We start from the raw sequence: 14,654 nt of genomic DNA, 5'->3' as shown, positions 1-14,654 counted from the left end.
CTCTAATTTTTTAATCATAATTAAGCCGATAAGATTTCCTTTTCCTTTTTAAAAGCTAATCTAGACATTTTTGAAAGTCTGGATTTCTTGCAACAAGAAGTTATAGGTTCATCTTTTACCCCAGTTTTATTGAGGTATAATTGACAAATAAAAATAAACTGCATATATTTATGAAGTACAACATAATATTTTGTTGTTTTTTTAAATATGGAATCCTTCATAAGTTTGCATGTCATCCTTGATCAGGAGCCACATTATTCTCTGTATTATTGCAATTTTAGTATATGTGCTGCCAAAGCCCATGATATTTTGAGGTATGTATACATCTGAAATGATTACCATAGTAAAGCTAATTGACCTATCATCTCACATGGTTACTATTTATTTATTTACTTGCTTATTTATTTATTGTGAACATTTAAAATGTACTCTCTTAGCCCTGGGTCCACTTTTAATTCTGTCACAGAAAAACTATCACATACTTTACAAAGATGATATTTTATTTTATTTTTTTTGTCTCTATAGAAGAATCTTATTAGACTAAATTTACCACCCTAGGTATTCACATTGTTTTGTTCCACATGAGTACTGAGGTAAAGCAGTACAACCCCAGAGTTTGTCAGCTATGGATTGAAAAACATTACCTTTTTTTTTTTTTTCAAAAGCCTGACATTTATTTAGGGCTACTATTTTTTTTTTATTCATTTCACTCACTTGGGTGCGCCATCTGTATACAGTTTTATAAACCTTGTGTATATGGTTGCTACAAAATTTATAAACAGTTTATTAAGTAGAGAAAGATTCCAGTTTACCATGCAGGGGAACAAAAGCTCACCCTGGGAAATAGGTACATAGTTCCTCCAAAATTAAACATATGATCTAGTAGTTATATTTCTAGGCATATATTCAAAATAATTGGAAACATGTCTATACAAAAATATGTACAGGAATGTTAATGGCAACATTATTTATAATAATTGAAAAGTACAAACAAACCAAATATCCATCAGTTGAAAAGGCTGAGTAAAATGTGGTATGTCTATATAACGTAATATTATTTAACCATAACAATATATTACTAATTTATCCTATAGCTTTGATGAAACTTGAAAATAGTATTCTTACTGAAAGAAATCAGACAGGAAAGCCACATATTGCATGATGCCATGTATATGAAATGGCCAGTGTAAAAAATCCACAGAGACAGTGGATTAGTGGTTGTCAGGGTTTCTTTTTCATATGATGAAAGTGTTCTGAAATTAAATGGTGGTGATTGTTTCACAATTATGCGAATATACTAATATCCATTCAATTATGGACTTAAAAGAGTGGGTTTTATGTGAATTGTATCATAATTTTTTCTGAAAATTGAGGACAAAAGGTGAATGTTTGCATACACTAAAGCATAATATACCTACTTCTGCTTCTGGCCAAGTTGGAATAACAAGGTATAGATTTATCTTTCCTCTTCAAACAACTAAGAACAAAGAAACTGACAAAATATATAAACCAGCAATTCTCAAGATGATTTTGGATATTAGGCAAAAAGTGCAGTGCTTTCTGGGAGACATAAAACAAACAAACTTTCTGTTGCCCAACTTACTAAGAGGAGAAATATTCCAGAAGCAACACACAGAGAGAACAAAAGCAAAGGCAAAGGCTAATTAGTGATCTTCCTGAGCTGAGCAGGTGGAGACGGGAGTCCAGAAAAGCCAAAGGCATCTCAGATTTGAGATTGTCTAAGTAAAGAAAACCTGTTGAATATAAAAAAATGAATAAAACAAACCCCTCAAAATAAAAACAAAACGAAGTAAAAACCCAGAATTAGTAAGATAGATCAGGACATTAGCAGGATGCCAGTTCATTATTAAAATATCAACTGTATTTCTATGCACAAACAATAAAATAAAGAAATTGAAATTAAAATGCAGGACCACCAAAATTATTAAATCCTAGGGATAAATGTAAAGATATGCAAGACTTGTATGCTCAAATCATCCCTGAGAGGCACTAAAGAAGACCCGAATAAGTGGAGAGTTATACTGTTTTTAGGGATTGGAAGGTTCAATATTGCTAAGATGACAATTCTCCCTAAATTGATCTATAAATTCTATGTGATCTCTATCAAAATCTCAGCAGGTTTTGCATTGTTAGAAATTGACAAGATGATTTTAAAATTCATGTATAAATGAAGTACCTAAAATAGTAAAAACAACTTTGAAAAAAAGAAGAACAAAGTTGAAAGACTTCTATCACCTAGCATTAAGACTTATTATAAAGCTTCAATAATCATGCCTGTATCATATGCATGTTAAGATAAAGGATCGATGGAATAGAGAGCCCAGATAAAGTCCCACTTGTATATATTCAATTGATTTTCAGCAAAGATGCAAAGGCAATTCAGTGGAGAAACTAAGTTACTTTAACACATTTGCTAGAACAATTGGTTTTCTATGTGCATAAAATGAACTAATCATGCCTTGCTTCATGTAAAGAAATTAATTCAAAATTGATCTTAAGCTTAAATGTGTTTTGTAAAACTGTAAAACTTCTACAAGAAAACGGGAGAAATTGGGGATCCCTGGTTGGCTCAGCGGTTTGGTGCCTGCCTTCAGCCCAGGGCATGATCCTGGAGCCCCGGGATCGAGTCCCATATCTGGCTCCCTGCATGGAGCCTGCTTCTCCCTCTGCCTGTGTCTCTGCCTCTCTCTCTCTCTGTCTCTCATGAATAAATAAATAAAACCTAAAAAAAAAAAAAAAGAAAACGGGAGAAAAAAATTTTTGACTCTGTTAATGCAAAAAATTCTTAGATATATATATACCAAAAGCAAGATCCATAAAAGACAAAAATCCATTAGTTTTATCTCATCAAAATTAGCAAAGACTGCTAAGATAGGAAAATATAAAACATGACAGAGAGGAAATATTTGCAAATTATATATCTGATAAAAGATTCGTATCTAGAAAATGTATAGTAGTCTTAAAACTCAATATTAAGAAAGCAAACAATAAAAAAATGAGCCAAAGTTCTTTAGATACTTGACCAAAGATGATATTTCACTTTTTATATGAAGACATAAAAAGGCTCAGCATGATTAATAATTAGAAAAATGCACACCAAAACCATACCCTATTAGATTCACTAAAATAACATTGAACATACTAAATACTGGTGAAGATGTGGCACAAAAATTCTCATAAATTGCTATTGGGAATGGCTGACCATATTGCCTCGCCATTCCATTTCTAAGTATTCATGCAAGACAAATGAAACTTATATTCATATGAAGATACATATGCAAATATTTATAGCTGTTTTATTTGTAATATCGCCAAGCTGGAAACAATCCAAATATCAATAAGGAAGCAAAAGTGGTAAATACATTGTGATATATCCATACAATGGAATACTACTCAGAAAGAGAGAGCTATAAAAAGAATGTACTGCTGATAAATGTAACAACAAAAACGAACCTCAAATTCATTATAATAAGTTAAAGAAGCTAGACAAAAAAGATATACTTTAATATTTTTTTAAAAAAACATAGTATGTGTATTAAACTATGGTGATTCAAATTAAATCAGTGGTTGGGTGAGAGGAGAGATACTGGGTCAAAAAGAAGGGATAGAGGAGTTACATTAGGATTAAAAGAAAATTTGGGGGTGTGAAGTATGTGTTCACTATTTTGATTATGCTGATGTTTTATAAATGCATACATATGTCAAAATTTTGACATAATTATACACTTAAACGTGTGATGAATTGCATGTCAATTGTACTTCAATAAAGCTGCTAACAGATTTTTTAATCACACACAAACCACCGATTTTTGTACTGTATGTCAATTAGGAGATTGCCACAGAGATAAAATACATCCCAACCTTACAAAAATTATACTCCAAAGAACATACATAGTCTGATTTAACAATAAAAAATATTGTTCAAACAATTTTGGAACTGTCTAATATTGAAAATTCCCAAGTAGCAATATCAAGCAGTCATAAATCTAAGTAATCTTTATCTAGAAAAATGCAGAGTATGTTGGCTCTTCTTACCTCAGAAACTAAAGAACACACAGACTTGAGCCAAGCTTTTGGGTTTTTTTACTTTTATTTTCTCTAGGTTTATTGAAACATAAATGACCTAAAGAAATGTAGAAGTTTAAGATGTATAACATAATGATTTGACTTATACTGTGAAGTTATTACCAAAATTGATTTAGTTAACATCTGCATATCATGTAGAAAGAACAAAAGAAAAAGAGAGAAGGAAACAAAAAGTTTCTTTTTCCTTGTGATGAGGACTCTTCGGTTCAACTCTTGACAACTTTCAACGATACAGTACAGCAGCGTTAACTATAGTCATCATGTTGTACATTACATCCTTAGTGGTTATTTATCTTATAACTAGAAGTTTGTACATTTTGACCATCTTCATCCAAATAGCCATCCCCTCACCTCTTGCCTCTAGTAACCACAAACCTGACCATTACTTCTATGAGGGTTTTGCTGTTTTTCGGATTCCATATACAAGTGAAATCATACAGTATTTATGTCTTACGTCTTATGTCACTTAGCCTAATGGCCTCAAAACCTGTCTATGTTATCACAAATGGTGAGATTTCCTTCTTTTTTATAGCTGTATATTTTTGTCTTTGCGTGTGTGTGTGTGTATCACAACTTCGTTTTCAATTTATCTGTTGATAGATATTTGGGTTTTTTTTTTCCATGTCTAGCCAAACTTTTAATTTTTTTAATTTTTTTATTTTTAAATATTTTTAAAATTTATTTATTTTTAAAGATTTTATTTATTTATTCATGAGAGACAGAGAGAGAGAGAGAGAGAGAGAGGCGCACACAGGCAGAGGGAGAAGCAGGCTCCATGCAGGGAACCTGATGTGAGACCCAATCTGGGGTCTCCAGGATCAGGCCCTGGGCTGAAGGCGGTGCTAAACTGCTGAGCCATCCGGGCTACCCAAGCCAAACTTTTTAAATGGCAATAAAGAGTGGGAATTTTATCTCCAAAAACTCAGACCTTGACAAATAGCTTCAATAACTATATTTGGTGCTATCCAAATATTGATTTAACTTTATTGTATAATAGTGGTTGTCTTAAAAAAAAATCATGCTGGAACATATCAAGGAATGCCATGACTAATATAATAATTGAACATAGTGTTTTATTTTAATACTACAGAAAATTAGGCTTCCATGATAAAGAATTGAAGCTATCTTGGTGACTTTCATAGATGGAGAGGTATTTATAAGGTATTATTAAATAATGAAATGTAGAAAATTATATATATATGTACATGCACATATGTTTAAAATATTTGGGTATGATTCTGTGAGCACAGAAAAAAAATATGGAGGTATGCTTACTAAGTGTTCAACATCAGTCTCCGATGGTATGAGTGTTAGAAGGAAGGGGCAGCCCCGGTGGCCCAGCGGTTTAGCTTCGCCTTCAGCCTGGGGTGTGATCCTGGAGACCCACAATTGAGTCCCAGGTCGGGTTCCCTGCATGGAGCCTGCTTCTTCCTCTGCCTGTGTCTCTGCCTCTCCCTCTCCCTCTCTCTCTCTCTCCTCTCTCTCTCTCTCTCTCTGTCATGAATAAATAAATAAAATCTTAAAAAAAAAAAAAAAGAAGGAAGAGGCACTAGAAAAAAAGAAGCAGCCTAAAAAAAAATTGGTGGTGTGATTAGATCACATTAATATATTTGTGTAATTTATAATATATTGCAACAATTGGTTTACTGTTTTAGCACTCTTTTAACCCAAATGATTTAATTCTATTGCATTCCAATATATATATAATATGTATTTAAATTAAACAATGTGCAAATGCTAATACTCAACTCTTTAGGAATTCAAAAAGAGCAATTCCACATCATTAAAACTAAAATATGGTAAGTCATACAGGTTTTTGTTCCTTTTTTTTTTTTTTTGTACAGATTTCCTTAATTACCTTAAGGTTTGCACAAAATTGATCTAGATACTCTACATATACAATTCTTAGGGAAAAAATATTATCTATTTTAAAATTAAATATTATGGAGTAGTTTCTGACAACCTGGAAAACTATTGTCTAAACAAACTCTCCAGGTATAGGATACATAAAATTATGGAAAAAATATAAAATAAAAACTAAATGTATAGTCGATTTGGGGAGAAATTAAAGAAAATTGTTGAGGGAAAAAAAAATGAAGCAAAAATCCAGAAACAAAGCAAGCACTGGAGCACTGCTGTCCTTAGAGGCCTCTGGGGATATCTGCTATCTTAGATCCTTCATTTAAATGGATGAATTTAGCAGGATACAAAGCCTGAGTAACAAGCAGGATGGAGATTTGGTCTGGTACTTTCTCTATAAGTCAAAAGAATGAAATGTCCTTGAGAGGGATAGAGGGCTACTTGACTTTCTCAAGCTGTGTTCTGGATAAAACAAAGGAGGAAAAACATCTCAGAAATTTCTAACTATAAATGATCATCTGAAGTTGGAAAAATTTCACTCCATGTTTGCCTCATACCCCTAAAAGAAAAATGAAAGTGATTCAGATTGATCATATCCTTGAATATCTAAAAGATTTAAAATACTGATCCTCTTTGGTGGAATACACTTTAGAATCCTTATTCTATGAGCTAAAACCCACAGAATGAATAAGAGAATCAGATTCTCCAAACCCACATATTAGTAAATATTAAATAGAAGGTATAATCTAATATATTAATAGGCTTAAAATTATAAACAATGATAGTAAAACCATAAGAAGGTAACCAGAGGAAAAAGGACCACCCAAAATGGAAAAAATATAACTTTTAGATATAAAAACAGAGTGATGAAAGATATGGATACTCAGATATCACAATGAATTCCAATCATAGCCTATTATATCATTCCAGAGCAATAATGTTAAAGAGAAATTCTTAGAAGTAGTCAACACATAATGACATTACTACCAAGGAATTATGCTAGCAGAAGAATTTATTAAAAAAAAAGTAAAAAAGCCATGGACAATAGAATAATATCTTCAAAATACTGTGATAAAATAATCACCAACCCAAAATATATGCTAAGTAAATTCTAAGAATGAGGATGAAAAAAAAAACAGTTTTTTCAAAAGGTAAAAAATCTTAAAATGTTCTACAGTTAAACATTACTAAAACTCTTTCTGAAAAACTGTGAAAAAAAATGATAGTAACCACACACACACACATACACACACACATATACACACACACAAAAAAACCAAACACTGAGAAGCATAAAGGTAAAATTTAATCTAAATGTGAGCAGGAGCACCTGGGTGGCTCAGTTGGTTAAGTGTCTGTCTTTGGCTCAGGTCATGATCTCATAGTCTTGGGATTGAGCTTCACGTTAGCATCTCTGCTCAGCAGGGAGTCTGCATCTTCCTCACCCTCTGTGCTCTCTCTCTTTCAAATATATAAATTAATTAAATAAATAAATAAATAAATAAATAAATAAATAAATAAATAATTTAAATATTTATATATATACATATATATATTATATGTATATAATCAGTAGTCACATCAGTGAAAATGGCAAATCCTTCCAGAGTCAAAGCTTTTCAGGCTTGATAGAAAATAACCCAACTTTTAAAATATTTATAGGTAAATACATTTAACACAATTACACAAAAAATTTGAAAGCAAATTATTGAAAAAAATATTTTGGTCAAATATAAACATAATCAAATGGTATAGCAATTCGAGAGAAGAAATAAATGCTAAGGCATAAATTAAAACAGAAAAAGATGCTCACATATTAATTATAGGTTTCTTCATCAATATGATATAGTAAGTCAAATTTGTAATAAATGGACTATGTATATATATGTATACATCTTACATCTGAGAATAAATCCTAATGTGAAATACAGCATATTTAGAAGTGAACAAGAAAAACTTACCAAATATGCTCCATTTTTAATAGAAAAATTAATGTAAATGAATTAAGCAAATTAAGAAATGAAAAAGAAAAGAGCAGAAATAAAAGAATATGAGTAACTATATATATATATGAATAAAGGTTAATAATGTAGAACACAAAGATGCAATAGAATTAACAACTCAAAATTGCTTTCTTGAAAATATTTATAAAATTGACAAAACACAGGACAGATACATCCAATGAAAAAGTACAAAGATGGAAATTAACAATAGTAAGATGAACAGGGATAGAATTACAGGTGCAGCAGAAAGTGAAATGTTAGTTGAAAGCATATGGGCCATATTTTGGGAGAGAAAAAAGGAAAAAGGAAAACCGAAAGCTGAAAAACCTGGGTGAAACAGACAAATATAAGAACAACTCATATTTACAATATTGATTCAAGAAGAAATAGAAACCATGAAATATTTGAAATCCATTAAGGTAAATGAATCACTAGTTTATAATTTGACACAGAATAAATTATGGTCCAGATTTAATTTTGGGGTAACTTCCAATGCACCTTTAAAGGCACACATAGTTCTAAACAACAATCAAAACATAGAGGAAAAAAAAGAACCAATCTTACAAATATAATTTGGAAAATTCTTAAAATAATGTAAACTAACAATACAAACAAAACAAAAAATATGACACATTTGGGATTATTCCAAGTATACGATATAGGTTTTAAAATAAATATAATAAAAAAATCTATGAATGCAGTTTAACATAAGCTTACTTTAAAAAATTAAGAAAAGATGGATGATCTCATTAGATGCAGAAAATCATTTAATAAAATTCAGTATTATTTTATTATTAAAAATACCTCTTAGCAAGTTATAAATAGGATTATTTATAGGGTACTTATCCACCAAAGATCTACAAGTAACATATTTAATTATAAAATGCTAAAAATATTCGCTTTAAAGTCCAGAAGATGCCACATGCCTGTCCTCATCATCTCTGCTCTCCCTTACTTCAAACCCCTTGGACAATGTTGTAAGGTCCTTACATAACTTGTAGTGTGAGGAGGCTAAGGAGAAAATGCACTCTCTGAAGGTAGCTAATGCCTAAGAACAATGAGCAAGGTGGAAGTCAGCTTTGATTTTTAAGTTATTCTTTTCCAAACTTGCTAGTTAGAGATGTCAAATTATTTCCTCTTTGGCCACATAAGAAAAAAGGTGAAGAGACTGTCCTGAAATCAGTTTAGGTATAAATTCTTCCTAATGGAAACTGAAAGTGAGGGGAAAATGTACCTCAATTTGAAAAAAACATATAAAAAGACTCAAAATTAGACTCCTGGTCACATTCTTGACCTGACTACCTTTTCTTAAATTAATCTGGAACAAGATTAATTCAAGAAGCATTGTTCAGGGCAGCCCAGGTGGCTCAGCTGTTTAGCACCGCCTGCAGCCCAGGGCCTGATCCTGGAGACCCAGGATTGAGTCCCACATCGGGCTCCCTGCATGGAGCCTGCTTCTCCCTCTGCCTGTGTCTTTGCCTCCCTCTGTGTGTCTCTCATGAATAAATAAATAAAATCTTAAAAAAAAAAAAAAGAAAAGAAAAAGAAGCATTGTTCAGTAAGTCAGGAAATTACATTTTTATAATTATTTATCAAAGCATGCTAAAATGTATCAGCATTATGACTTTTGGATAGTACTCACGGTTCAACAGAAGACATACTGATAGCCACTTGATTCACAAGAGAATATAAATCCAGATGGAAATATAATATATATGTAATATAATGATAAATTAAACGTAAAATTATACCAGCATAGTTATTACTGTAATTCTTGCCCATATTCATAGGACCTCAGACATTTTTATGGCATCTTTGCAGGACTGAGCTTGTCTTTTCTTTCTTTTCTTTCTTTCTTTCTTCTTTTTTTTTCTTTCTTTCTTTCTTTCTTTCTTTCTTTCTTTCTTTCTTTCTTCTTTCTTTCCTTTCTTCTTTCTTTCTTTCTTCTTTCTTTCTTTTCTTTCTTTCCTTTTTTTCTTAACACAAGCTAAAATGTGTAGATCTGTGGCTTGTTAGATCTTGATATTAGGATCCAAATCTCTGTTTCCATGGGGACTAGATACTACCCAAGATTCACATAGTAGCCAACATTTTGGAGCTATTCATTTCAGAAATAAGGTTAATGGAGTCTAGCAATTTTAGATTTAGCATCCTATGTATTTGTGAGACAAAGAAAGACATGAAATATGGCATAGACATTTGTTACCATGTATGCATCCAGATTCTACAAATAATCAACTCTCAGTGCTCTTAATTTCATTTGATAATTTATAATTAGATCACTTCATATATTAATTAATTAATATATCTTTAAATCTATGGACAGAAATATTAACTGAGATTTCAGCTTCCTAATCTGGTTAAAGGGATGATTAAGTGAGTAATTTGAAAAGGTGGGCCAGTTAGTTGAGCCAGGCCATATGCAAAAGAAAAAAAAAATTGTTTAAGTCTCCATTTATATTTAGCTGTATTCTAGATGCTGCTCAGGCAGGGCCTCCATGTTACGTAACTCCACAGAGACTAAATCCTATGATATATACATGCCATGGACTTATGCAACATGGCAGCCTCAGTGAAGTTTTAATAATTTGTGCATTTTTAAAATTTTACTTTAATTCCAATATACTTAACATACGGTGTTATATTAGTTCCTGGTATGTTAATTCCAATATACTTAGCATACAGTGTTATATTAGTTCCTGGTATACAAGATAGTGATTTAAAAATTCCATTTATCACCCAGTGCTCATGGTGGCAAGTGCACTCCTTAATCCTCATCACCTGTTTCACCCATTGCCCCACCCTAGTTTATGCATTTTTGAAGGAAGAATTACTAATAACTGAGAGTAAATCTCAGCAAAATCTGGGGCCAGGAACCAATGTCATATGAAATATAGGAGTTAAAGGGCCTGGGTAAGGACTGAAAATAAGTTGCATACTGCCAGTAGAGCTTTTTGACAGAGAGCTCATGAGGAACAGGGAGATTGGTCTACTTGATGACATCATTGATTATTAGAAGAACAATAGATAAAAGGATACCAACATGTGAGTCACTGACTTGGAGCATGTAGGTTCATGCATCATATGCTTTCGGAAAATAAAAGTACAACAAAGGGAGCTGATGAACTTGATTTTATAGTGAACTGTGGATGTGATAATTGTATGTGTTCTGCATATAAATACATTTGGACCTATTTCACCCATAAGCTAACATAATGATATTTTTAAAAATATTGTATACAGAAATACTAGTCTTTGGAAAAGAAGACTCTGTTTACAATTTTTTTAAAATATTGGTGTTAAATAGGAGTCTCTAAATGAAGATGGAGCTCAAGATGAGAATTATATGATCATTAAAGAAATTCCATCTAACTATTATATTAAAAGATCAGAGTGAGAAGAAATGATATGATGGACTAAATCAGCTTTGAAATCAGGAAATGAATGCTTCAAATGCTAAGAGTATGTGTGGAGATGGGAAGGGCAGGAGGAAAATTTCAATGGCGGTGTGTCTGAAGCCAGTATCAAATTGTTGAAGGCCCAAAGGCGCATATTGTGAATAAGAACAGAGAGGAACTTTTTTCTCAGAGAAGGCTGGAGGATTGGTTTTTTCCAGAATGAAGTGTAGTGCTGCTTAGAGACATAGAATGTGGCCCAAAGGCATATTTCTAGCAATAGACCAGTAAGCAAGTCCTGCTATAAATGATCGTCATAGAAATTGAAGTAATATCTTGATATATTTTGTTCTGGGTGTCAAAATAATTTTCTTAAGACTAATCAGAAAATAATAGCATCTTGTACGTATTTTAAGCTATAGTTTACAAAATAATTTTTCAGTCATTTGTGGTTTATTTGGAAAGAATTCTTTTCTTTTCTTTTCCTTTTTTTTTTTTTTTTTTTTTTTAAGCAAGCCATCCCGAGACACCAGGTACAGTGGCAGGTATAAAAAATGTGAACATCAAATTATTTTGAAAGCCAAATTTACTAGTTGAAAATTAAAAGGGGGAGGGATCCAGAGGTTTGGGGTAAATTCTTTGTGCTAAAGCCTTTTCTGAGACAGCTGATCCATTCCAAGGATCAAATTTTAAAAAGTTTTTCTCTCCCCAGTTACTAAAGGGAAGGTAAAATGCAGCAGCCTGTAGAATTGAATTGCAGTTAGCAGAAGTTGTGCTAAAACAAAAATAAGGAAAAAGAAAGAGCCTGATCATTATCATTAAGAGATTGCCTCAGGTCTAAGGGCTACACCTGTAACCTGTCCTCTTGGACTCTTCCTTGCCTTGCCTACTATACAGGCTATTCAAAACCTGAAACGGACTTAATCTGCTTTCTTTGTTTTGTTTTGTTTTGTTTATCTGCTTTCTTTGAATTGCAGTATCATCTTGGTCCTGGTGGAAAAGGCAGGAAACTGGAAGACAATGGAGCATAAGAGTCATTGTGGAAAACTGAGAATTTAAATATACAAACTCGTTAGAGAAATCTCCTAAGTAAAAGTCAGAACAATTCCTTGGTTGTAGTTAAGAATTTACAAAAGTTTGTTTGCTAGAACAGAGGGGGTATAAGTCCAATGATAAATAGGTGACAAGATGGGACAGTTTCTAGGGTCCCTTCCCAAGATCCTTGCTACCTGGTCTTCGTGGCTGTATTTACTCCCCTCCCATTAAGTGAGGGAGAACCTGGGACATGCTTCTAACTAAGTGAATACACTTAAGATGATGGAAGGTCACTCCTGTGATCATACTATTTTATATAAGACTGTGTCTTTCTACCCCACTTGTCTGGGGACTCTTCCTGCTGCCTTAATGACATTTGTGTTCAGGCTGGGGAATTCTACATGGCAAGGAACTGTAGGTGGTCTTAGAAATTCTGGACAGCCTCTGGGAGCTGAGGATGCTCTTCAGCTTCCAGCCAGCAAAAAAATAATGCCATCCAGTCCTGTAGCTACAAGGCAATGAGTTTTGCCCAACAACCAGAAGATGCTTTTAAACAGATCTTTTCCTGTGGAGCCTGCAGGTGAGAATCTAGCCTTGAATCACTTTGACTACAGCCTGTGAGACCCTAAGGACAGGATTCAGCTAAGCAATTCTCAGACTCTTGATGCACATCCATTGAGTGTTAATAAATGCATGTTGTTTTTAAATTGCTAAATTTGTGGTAGGCTGTTACAAAGCAATTGGTAACACAGCATCTCTAAAAGCAACTATTCAGAAAAGCCCAATAATATAAAAAGTAACTGCTCAGAAATGTCCAATAGTAGTTAGAAAGATTGCTTTTACCTCCCATGGTAATTTATTTATAATTTAGATTCAAGTAGAATTGTTTCCACTTGGGGAGAATTACTACTTTGAATACTTCTAAAGATTTACAGTATTAATAATAATACAGGTGAGGACTAGCTCTTCTGCAGTGACCAAGGAGAGAATATGCCTTGCCTTTTTCACTTTGAATTTTATAGAAGATGGTACAAACTGATTTCTGAGCCATTCACTGTGGCAGTGGTGAGAGACATGGAAACTTTTATTTTCCTTTCTGTCTGTGAAGGCTCACCTCCAGAAACTCATTTGAGTGGTTGTCAGCTTGGTAAATCTATCCTGTCCACAGCCCATTTCTGAGAAGACATTATCTAACTGAGAAGAGATTTCCAAGTTCTTTCTGGATAAAATCTCAAAGTTTGGAGTTAATAGTTGCCATTTGCTATGGCAGAGAAACGTCTGACATAGACAGACACACTGTCTCCTTAAACTGCATTTTATTGAGCTTTATAGGAAATGCTTTATGTTTAGCTCTTAAATAATTCTACGTAACTTATAATGGAAAGTTTTCCAAACTCTGTTAATTATTTTATCAATTCCCTAAAAAAAAATGGATCAAATACCATTAGAAATGTAATGATTTGTCATAAATTACCTTGCCTACCTACCCCAACCTTCTTGGTTTCTTCCACTGCAGAGTATTGTTTTTAAAATGGACTGTGCTTTGTATGCTTTATTCACAATAGCAATTCCAGGTGCATATGAAGATAAAGGTGACTAATTAGGTTGCTGCTTATTCTCAAGGAAGTAATTAGGCATCATTAGGGTATTATTTTTTAAATTAGGGCTTGCTTTCATGTGGAATTTATATAGTGCTCTGTCTTTGTAGAAACAGTCTTGAAACTCATTCATTTGTTCAAAAAAGAAAAATTAAATGTCATTATTAAGATCTACCTTTCTGAAAACATAGCCAACAGCAATTTGGTCGAAAATTTGTCAGCCTTGCACAAAAGGCAGTTTGAACATTAGCTATCAGTCTTGCAAGGTGATTGCTATCTGCGGATAGAGATGTGAATTTAAAAAGCCACAACATCATCATCCTTATAATCCGTATCAACAACCAGTTCCTATTACTTGAAAGTTGCTGGAGATATCAAAGGTACTAAGGTGCACATCCTAACCTCCGAGAACACACCTAGGTCTTCTTTGTTGGATGGTTTCAGACAACAACTTGAAGACTTTGGTTTATGAGGGATGTCTGACCACCTGACCCTGGTGCTTATTTACAGATACGGAAACATCCCTAAGAGGAACTTAAATATGTGGCCTCCTATAGGGTGATGTGAGTAGCACTGGCATCGAGTAGATCCTTAAATCCTGTTGCAAAACATCACACCTTGACTTAACAAAGTGCCTCGTACTTCAACATTGACCC

General features: G+C 33.0%; 1 pseudogene; it reads right to left on the bottom strand.

The window, feature by feature from the left end:
* Nucleotides 1-201: 201 nt before the first annotated feature.
* On the bottom strand, nt 202-301 carry LOC140608504 (U6 spliceosomal RNA; annotated as a pseudogene).
* Nucleotides 302-14,654: the final 14,353 nt, after the last annotated feature.

The sequence above is a fragment of the Canis lupus genome, chromosome 17 (assembly GCF_048164855.1).
Source record: "Canis lupus baileyi chromosome 17, mCanLup2.hap1, whole genome shotgun sequence".
Lineage (NCBI taxonomy): Eukaryota > Metazoa > Chordata > Mammalia > Carnivora > Canidae > Canis > Canis lupus.
Note: the sequence above shows the minus strand (reverse complement) of the source record. Positions and strands in the feature narration are given on the sequence as shown.